At 32.5% G+C, this 11,138-nt stretch overlaps 1 pseudogene; it reads left to right on the forward strand.

The window, feature by feature from the left end:
• Positions 1-269: 269 nt before the first annotated feature.
• Positions 270-10,916, forward strand: LOC120125281 (annotated as a pseudogene).
• Positions 10,917-11,138: the final 222 nt, after the last annotated feature.

The raw sequence follows: 11,138 nt of genomic DNA on the forward strand, positions 1-11,138 counted from the left end.
GGCAATTATCCCTCGTCAGCATCTCTACCTCTGATAACCGAGACGCCATTTCACCCAACAAGCAGCTTCACCCATGTCCCAAAAGCTACTCTCTCGCTGCCTCCTCCTCTCAAAAGAAAGCCCTTTTGTTTCTTTATAAATTACATCCCCCCAAGCACAAGGCCAAACAATAACAACTTCATTACTTGCTCATCTCTTCTTCTTCTTCCTGGTTTGTTTTTTGATTTAGCGGCCAAACGTGAGAGATGGTTGAGGAGACTAGAGAGAGAATGAGAGAAGTGGCACCGTTCACGGTGATGGTAATAATGGAGGCATGCACCATAGCATTGACGATATTGGCCAAAACTGCCTTAGCAGGAGGGCTTAGCCCTTTTGTATTTGTGGTTTATACCAATGCGATCGGCTCATCTTTGCTACTCCCTTTCTCCTTCCTTTATCATCGTAGGGAAAGGTCTTTATCTTCCTTTATCAACGTATTAAAAACTTAGTTTTTTTTCCCATTCCGCTTGTTAATCTCTCATTCGTTGCAGTAAACAACAGTCGCTCTTCACCTTCCCACTCCGTATATTTTTCCTGGGTTTAACAGGGTAAACTATCTCTTCCCTTTATTTGGTTTCATAAGCTATTTCTTCATGTTCTTCGATGTGAAAGTTTACCACTTTTTTCTGGGGGCCGTGATTTGTAGGATTGCTGTATCTCAGAACCTTGCATTCCTTGGGCTAAGCTATAGTTCACCGATCGTTGTATGCGCCACGGGGCTCCTACTGCCTTGTCTTTCCTTCTTGCTTTCCATTATTCTCAGGTTCTTAATTTTCTCCCAACCCATCTTCATATTTTAATCATTTTTTAACATAGCAAATATATTATATTTTATCTATTTGTTTTAATTTGTGTATTTCAAGAGAAATTATTTCATATACCCGGCTCATCATGTTATCTATGATACTAATGAATGGCAACCACAAAATTTAAATTAACTTCTAAATAATCACTCACTTTTTAATTACATATAGGAAAGAGATGAGATGTAAGAAAGAGGTGAAGATTCACCTTAAAAAATGATATAGAAAAATATTATTGATTGTGACCACAAATAACTTGGTAAGCCGAAACCATTTAATAATTTCTCCTATATTAGTTTAAAATCAGAAACTTTAGGAAAACGTAACTATGTATAAGAAACTTAATTGTAACACACCCAAACCCGTACCCGACCCGGATACGAGTCTGAGGTGTCACATTAACTTTTCAAACTTTGACTCTTGACAAAATTCAAAGAAAATTTAAATCTTTCATTAAAGTAAAAGCGGTTTAGTTACATAAATTGACCACAATACCCAAAATCAATCAGAGCATAAATAATTCAATCAATTAGTACATGCCAACTATACTCAAAATAACCAAAAACATTTAAATCCTCTATTTTCTGATCTGAAATTTTGTAAGGGAGGTGCTGACATGTCTTACTCTTCTTCTCTTCTCTTCTCGCTTCTGTAACCTACGTGTGAAACAATCACACGCTAAGTCGATGACTTAGTGAGGCATAAAAAAAACACATATAATGAAATTCATACCCACTAATCATGCATGACTGTTTTATGCTATCAAATCATATAGCTCATTTACATATACATCAACATATATATGCACTTGTACCATGTCACGAGAAACACACATATCATTATATCAAAACATACATATTTATGTACAATCATTTCTATTATTATCAATTTGTACATTAGTCCTTATAATTTTATACTCTTATCCATAATATCCTTAATTATCACATCATAGCACATATATCAGTTCACAACGAAATAAACATATAATCATACCAAGTTTATTTATCTTATTATTTTTATTAGCCCATGAACACATGTGAGAACTATACATATGTGCGTCTATAGAGGTTGTGCACTAATGCTGTCACCACAGCTCGTATAAATGCACCGAAGTGCCACGTAGAATTGCACCGTAGTGCCGCGTATAAATGCACCGAAGTGCCATATAATAATGTCCATAAGGACCACATATAATTCCTTAAGAATCATATACATATACTAGGGATCAAGTATGTGTCTCACAAGACTTCACACATGTTCCAAAGAATAATATATATGTCCCGAAGGACCGTATAGACCATCGACTCTTGGTATGCCAACTATACCCCTAGCTCTCATGACACATAACATGGGCATTATCATTTATGTCATTTCACATGTTCACATATTCATATTACCTGGGCACGTAGTCTCATAGTTTTTTAACATAGCTCATTATCACATTTTCATATAATCACATAGTCACATAGTTCACTTACACGTAGATCATTTCCATATAATTCACATGTTACATATCTCAGGTTCTTGTATTCATATAACATATAATCACATAGTTTACTTTCACATATACATGTTCTCATATAGTTTCTATCATTTCTCACACAATCACATTTATTCATGTTTAGTATTTCATCTAAATTGTATAATAATGGCATATACTCATATCACCGAATAACTTCACCTGAATATATCTTTTGTTCATTTCAATGCTTAAATCATATAACACATAAGTTTTCCTTATGTCATTTATGCTACTTATTCATATAATCTTATGTTATCTCCTAGGTAAATGCTACCTAACTTATCTCATTTTCCATTTATACCAGTTTAATCTATTTATTTAGTTAAATTTTACTTAAATCCTATACCATAATTCTCTTTAAATATACTTCTTCTCTATAACACTTATATTATAGTTTGACATGATCATTTATACTCAATTCCCTTCACTAATATATTATTCTCATATTACTCTATAATCTAATCTTATTTAACTCATCACCCTTCTCCTGTAGTCATATAAATCTACTATATTGATTCTTATAATTGATCACATTTACTATGTAACATGTATGGTCACCTATCATATAACCTATTTCACATTCTCATGTAATCATATAGATCATTCATATTAATTCCTATAACTTATCACACTGCATGCATTCACACAAATCATTTAATACATACTATTATATATATATATATCACATATACCCAAATCAAACATATGCATATGATCATACATTCAGGCCTTCTAATATAGGAAATAGACTTTTCGCAAGTCTTATTTCCGTTAAACATCATAAACTAACTTGTATGCACTCACCTGGCCTCACTAGTCAATTCCAATCTCTTATCTTTCCCCTTGATCGATCTTACTTGTCAATGATTCTGGAACTTGATTAGACTCTGAATCTACATAATTATACATTTTAAGACAATTATTAGATACCTATACCTTGTAATTTGATACTAACAACTTAAACAAACTTATTAAACCAATATTCACAATTTTCCTTTAGGGGGAATCGGTTCCCTACTATGGGGGTATCGATTCCCTCATGACATTCTGGAAATTTTTGTTCGTTTGAAAGGGTATCGGTTCCCCTTGAATGGGTATCGATTCCCCTTGCCCAGAAATCATATTTTTAGCTCGAAAATCACTTCATTTTCAGCTCAACACTTCATACTTCACTCCCTTTAATATTCCTAACTTTCATACACATACTTAAACTCATTTATACTCCATAATCACTTCTTTAAACTCAAAATTCTATCATTTACATGACATTCAAGAATCACACTAAATTTCCAACATGTTCTAAAACCCATTCTATCACTTCATATCTCTTAATTTAACCCTTAACAAGTCAAATTAAACTTCAAAATCTATTAACTCCTTCTATTTCAAAAATTCACTTAAAAACTCATTTTTCTTAATTTCTCATAACTTGTTAATCTTTGAGTTTTAAGCCACCTAAAGCTTTCCTTAATCTTTCTTAGCATCCCAAGAATCAAAAAGCTTTAAAACGAAAGAATTAACTAACTGAAGACCCACTTACCTTATACAGGCTTCACGGTGGAGAGGAGAGGAAGAAGACTGAAGAATACTCTGGAGAAGTTATCTCCTTTCCCACGTTTTTATATCCCTTAAAAGAGAATAAAAATCTTCTCTTAGAAAAGACCATAATACCCTTGTTATTTCCAAACTTTACCATTAAATCCAACATCAACTTTTCTCAATTAAATCCATGAACTTTTAACTTATTTCAAAATCGAGCACATAGTTTTTAAAATTTACAATTTAGTCACTGGCCCTGATTTAGGATATTACAAATCTCCCCTCCTTTAAAGAAAATTCGTCCTTGAATTTTCACTGCACATATTGATAAGAACATGTCTGCTAATGTTCTCATGTTGTTTCCTTTACTTAATCTTTCTTTCCCTTAGTTCTTCAACTACCTTTTTTTTACATCCTTTATCATGTCACTTATCATATAACCAATATCATCGGTTCTTATCACTCAAAATCATTAATCAATCAAATTCCTTATCAATCTTTAATTACCTTGCAGTAATAACGAACTTTTATTCCATCAACGCTTAATTACTTCTTAAATTTCATTAATACATATAAATTATTCTTTATTCCTCTGACTAAAACTCCTTGACCAAGAAACATAACTTTTATCACATCTAATTCTTTAAACTTTTTCCATTCATAAACCTTATTTCCTTATTCCTTTATTCATTCAAAAATCAAAATCTCCTTATACACAAATCATATATATATTTTCGTTCATGCTCACATACTCTTTTCCTCTCACTTATGCTCATCACTGATTACTAATCTTTATCATCTCTTCATAACTTTGATAATCAACACTCCTTGCACATACCTTATTCTTCATAAAGTCCTTATTCAAATCATAATACACACATACTTGACTTCCTTCAAACATATTAATCCTTTACTCTTTCCAGTCGAACTAACTCAGCATTAATTTATTTGACTCATTCAACTCACATTCTTACTCATTCACAATGCAATTTCCTAGGTTCAAACTCAGGCATTACAATTTCCTTTATCTTATAAATCCAACATCAATGCACCTATATCACTTGATCCTTTTTAAATAATTCTACTTTACTTATTTTCTAGTAGAACTTTTAATCCAATTCATTACTTTCCCTTCTGACTTAACTTCATATTCATTCTTAACTCCTTATTTAATCTTCTAGTACCAGACTCTACTATTCAAGCGTATTTGTCTTTCATCAAGTTTTGATCCTTTGCTATGGATTACAACTAATTCAAATTGAGTCTGTAATTGACAATCATAATCTATGTCTCTCTTCGATAATGTTGATTTTTATGAGATACGAATTCTCTTAATTCTTCTGAGATCTCTCTAGATCTTTAATACAATTCATCACTTCTTGAAAAGAACAATTTTAACATCAATAATATTCTTTTCGTCTAGGCACAAACCCTATATACCTCACTTACATACATCATTTTTCCTTCAAATAACTTAACAATAATTTATTCGACTTATCAAACTACATTCATATCCCTACACGTTACGATTCCTTTGTTTTCAAACTCAAGCATTCTAAATTTCTCTGTCTTATAAACTGATTGCTGATATTTGATTCTTAAACTTTTCTAGTACTTTATAAATTTCTTTAACCATACGAATTCTTATCTCCTTCACTACATCACAATTACATGATCGAGATACACAATTATATCCATATCCGTTTCATATTCGGTTAACTTATCCTAACAATATCTTCAAATCTTTTAACTCCAATACACTTTTCGTCACATAGTCTGGTTAGCCAACGCTAACTCTTTTCATCTAGAATGCAAACCCTTATAATATCCACATTTTGTCTTATACACAGTAGAATCTCTTTGTTTCAAATTCATCACACTGTTTGCATTTATCTTATAACCTGGTCACTGATTCACTTATTCTTGAACTCTTCTACAATTCTAGCCACATCCTTAGATCTTTTAACTTTCTTATGGTGACACTTGTTCACCATATTCAATCGTATCCATGAAATAATAAGAATACTTCATATCACTTTTCCGATTCATACCTGTGAAAACTTTCTATCACTATTCTAATATGATTTCAACTTTCTGAAATCGGTCTTTGATCTTATGAGGCACTTCCTGAAGTGTCCACTCTTCCCCCTGCCTAGCCAGGGCAGGTAAATTGCTATCACAATCAGGAATATCACCTCTTACTTCACTTCGAAATTACTATAATCATACTTCTATTATAACTTAGCAATCTAATTCTATTAGCAAGACAACACACTCCTTACACTATCAGATCAGAATTTTTCACCTTATGTTGGCATGTACATATTTTATGACACTTTGGACTTCGGTTTATGCCGAGAATCGGCTAAACCTTAGCTCTGATACCATTAAATGTAACACCCCCAACCCGTACCCGACCCGGAAACGAGTCTGAGGTGTCACATTGACTTTTCAAACTTTGACTCTTGACAAAATTCAAAGAAAATTTAAATCTTTCATTAAAGTAAAAGCGGTTTAGTTACATAAATTGACCGCAATACCCAAAATCAATCAGAGCATAACTAATTCAACCAATTAGTACATGCCAACTATACTAAAAATAACCAAAAACATTTAAATCCTCTATTTTCTGATCTGAAATTTTGTAAGAGAGGTGCTGACATGTCTTACTCTTCTTCTCTTCTCTTCTTGCTTCTGTAATCTACGTGTGAAACAATCACACACTAAGTCGATGACTTAGTGAGGCATAAAAAACACATATAATGAAATTCATACCCACTAATCATTCATGACTGTTTTATGCTATCAAATCATATAGCTCATTTACATATACATCAACATATATATGCACTTGTACCATGTCACGAGAAACACACATATTCATTATATCAAAACATACATTTATGTACAATCATTTCTATTATTATCAATTTGTACATTAGTCCTTATAATTTATACTCTTATCCATAATATCCTTAATTATCACATCATAGCACATATATCAGTTCACACGAAATAAACATATAATCATACCAAGTTTATTTATCTTATTATTTTTATTAGCCCATAAACACATGTGAGAACTATAGATATGTGAGTCTATAGAGGTTGTGCACTAATGCTGTCACCACAGCTCGTATAAATGCACCGAAGTTCCACATAGAATTGCACTGTAGTGTCGTGTAGAAATACACCGAAGTGCCATATAATAATGTCCATAAGGACCACATATCATTCCTTAAGAATCATATACATATACTAGGGATCAAGTATGTGTCTCACAAGACTTCACACATGTTCCAAAGAATATATATATGTCCCGAAGGACCGCGTAGACCCTTGACTCTTGGCATGCCAACTATACCCCTAACTCTCATGACACATAAAATGGGCATTATCATTTATGTCATTTCACATGTTCACATATTCATATTACCTGGGCACGTAGTCTCATAGTTTTTTAACATAGCTCATTATCACATTTTCATATAATCACATAGTCACATAGTTCACTTACACGTAGATCATTTCCATATAATTCACATGTTACATATCTCAGGTTCTTGTATTCATATAACATATAATCACATAGTTTACTTTCATATATACATGTTCTCATATATTTTATATCATTTCTCACACAATCACATTTATTCATGTTTAGTATTTCATCTAAATTGTATAATAATGGCATATACTCATATCACCGAATAACTTCACCCGAATATATCTTTTGTTCATTTCAATGCTTAAATCATATAACACATAAGTTTTCCTTATGTCATTTATGCTACTTATTCATATAATCTTATGTTATCTCCTAGGTAAATGCTACCTAACTTATCTCATTTTCCATTTATACCAGTTTAATCTATTTATTTAGTTAAATTTTACTTAAATCCTATAACATAATTCTCTTTAAATATACTTCTTCTCTATAACACTTATATTATAGTTTGACATCATCATTTATACTCAATTCCCTTCACTAATATATTATTCTCATATTTCTCTATAGTCTAATCTTATTTAACTCATCACCCTTCTCCTGTAATCATATAAATATATTATATTGATTCTTATAATTGATCACATTTACTATGTAACATGTATGGTCACCTATCATATAACCTATTTCACATTCTCATGTAATCATATAGATCATTCATATTAATTCCTATAACTTATCACACTGCATGCATTCATACAAATCATTTAATACATACTATAATATATATATCACATATACCCAAATCAAACATATGCATATGATCATACATTCAGGCCTTCTAATATAGGAAATAGACATGTCGCAAGTCTTATTTCCGTTAAACATCATAAACTAACTTGTATGCACTCACCTGACCTCACTAGTCAATTCCAATCTCTTATCTTTCCCCTTGATCGATCTTACTTGTCAATGATTCCGGAACTTGATTAGACTCTGAATCTACATAATTATACGTTTTAAGACAATTATTATATACCTATACCTTGTAATTTGATACTAACAACTTAAACAAACTTATTAAACCAATATTCATAATTTTCCTTTAGGGATAATCAGTTCCCTACTATGGGGGTATCGATTCCCTCATGACATTCTGGAAATTTTTGTTCGTTTGAAGGGGTATCGGTTCCCCTTGAATGGGTACTGATTCCCCTTGCCCAGAAATCATATTTTTAGCTTGAAAATCACTTCATTTTCAGCTCAACACTTCATACTTCACTCCCTTTAATATTCCTAACTTTCATACACATACTTAAACTCATTTCTACTCCATAATCACTTCTTTAAACTCAAAATTCTATCATTTACATGACATTCAAGAATCACACTAAATTTTCAACATGTTCTAAAACCCATTCTATCACTTCATATCTCTTAATTTAACCCTTAACAAGTCAAATTAAACTTCAAAATCTATTAACTCTTTTTATTTCAAAAATTCACTTAAAAACTCATTTTTCTTAATTTCTCATAACTTGCTAATCTTTGAGTTTTAAGCCACCTAAAGCTTTCCTTAATCTTTCTTAGCATCCCAAGAATCAAAACAATCTTTAAAACGAAAGAATTAACCAACTGAAGACCCACTTACCTTATACAAGGCTTCATGGTGGAGAGGAGGAGGAAGAAGACTGAAGAATACTCTCGAGAAATTATCTCCTTTCCCACGTTTTTATATCCCTTAAAAAGAGAATAAAAATCTTCTCTTAGAAAAGACCATAATACCCTTGTTATTTCCAAACTTTACCATTAAATCCAACATCAACTTTCCTCAATTAAATCCATGAACTTTTAACTTATTTCGAAATCGAGCACATAGTTTTTAAAATTTGCAATTTAGTCACTGACCCTGATTTAGGATGTTACATTAATACTCTTACGGTAAACCATATAAGTATTTCAATTAAGACATAATATCAAAAATATGCATCGAATATTTGACTAAATAATTTTTTTATCTATGTTTTTGATGATATGATATTATTACGTGTCTAAAGTGATGAATGACATTATTACGTGTCTAAAATGATGACGTAACATTGTCATATACAGACATACTCACATACCCAAAGTCATGACGTAATAGATGTCATATGTTCAAAACGATGATGTTTCGTATGTTATGTATTCAAAGTGAAGATATGACACATGTCATGTGTTCAAACTAATGATATAGAACATATCACGTCATCACTCTGGACATATAAGACTTGTCACATCCACGATAAGTATCAACTAACGATTTTTATCTCACCAAATGTATTTTACCCCAAAATAAAATGTCGGGAGTAAAAGTGCTTTGAAAAAAATCTAAAATGACTTTTATTAAACGTTAAGAGTAAATTTATATATTATATCTTGAACTAATCCGGTTCCATGTTACGTGACGATCATATAGTAGGGCTCTTAGATAAAGTGAAAATAAATCAAAATGATGTCCATAAACATCTTTCAGTGTTGGCTGAAATCTCATAATCATCACAGGACGACAAAGCTAGATTGGAGAAGCTCAAGCAGCCAAGCCAAAATGATGGGAACTTTGATCTCACTCGCGGGATTCATTTTTTTAGAACTATAAAGAGGCCCATTTATACGAACATCACCTGTTTCCCTTGCCCGTCCGCTTCAAGCTATACCTAAACTTTTTGTTTTCTACTCCACGCCGGATCGTTGGGTTCTCGGCGGTATTTTGCTTGCGGCTGCTAACTTGTCCGTTTCAATATGGAATATTATTCAGGTACAACAACAATTTAAGATCAGTGTTTGGTTTGTTTACCGGAAACCTCGTTCTCCTGTGTCTTTTAAGTAACACAAACATTTGTTTTTGTCAGGTGGGGACCGTCAAACATTATCCACAAGTGATGAAAGTGGCCTCTTTTTACAGCTTTGTTGGGACTATCCAATGTTTTATTTTTTCTTTGTTTTTGGAGAGAGATTTAGATACGTGGAAACTTAAACACAACCGGGATCTCCTACTCGTTATTGCGACGGTAAGAACCAAAAACAAAATACCCAGAAATTTTGCTAACACCAAATGTTAGCTAATGATATAAGATGACTAATGAATCCGATATCGATGATTATATACCAGGGAATTTTAAGGAGTATTATCCGAAGCAACGTTCATTTAGCATGTACAAGAATGAAGGGACCTTTTTACGTGCCGATGTTCAAGCCATTCGGGATACTCTTTGCAACAATTTTCGGAACCAGTTTCTTTACAAACAGTCTTCAGTATGGAAGGTAAATAAAATCTATGCCTTCTCTTTAACATTTCTCTGAATCTTTATATATCATACTGATAAAAAAAAACGTTATACAGTGTAATAGGGACAATGATAGCTGGAACGGGATACTATGCTTTGATGTGGGGACAAATCAGAGAAGCAGAGCTTCGCAAAGAGCTCGACGTCGAAAAACTGGGTGATATTTCAGACCTCAGTGCCCCTCTTCTGCAGGAGGAAGAAGAAGATGCCAAAGTCTAGCCTTTGCGTTTGTTATTGAATCAAAGCAATGGGGAAGTGCCCCCTTTTTCTCTTATCAAATGGAAGCTTCATCAGCAAGAGCCTGAACGGTCAAACCAGAAGGGGCTAAGATCTTGTGGAAGCCCCTTTTATTGCATGTATATATTACCTACGATATGATTGCCTCTTGGTGTAAATGTAAATCTTCTTGCTGGGTTCTTTTTTTCGCCCTGCTTCTTGGAGGTTTGACTGATGACGGATTC

The sequence above is a fragment of the Hibiscus syriacus genome, unplaced genomic scaffold (genome assembly GCF_006381635.1).
Source record: "Hibiscus syriacus cultivar Baekdansim isolate YM2019G1 unplaced genomic scaffold, ASM638163v2 tig00110430_pilon, whole genome shotgun sequence".
NCBI classification, from domain to species: domain Eukaryota; kingdom Viridiplantae; phylum Streptophyta; class Magnoliopsida; order Malvales; family Malvaceae; genus Hibiscus; species Hibiscus syriacus.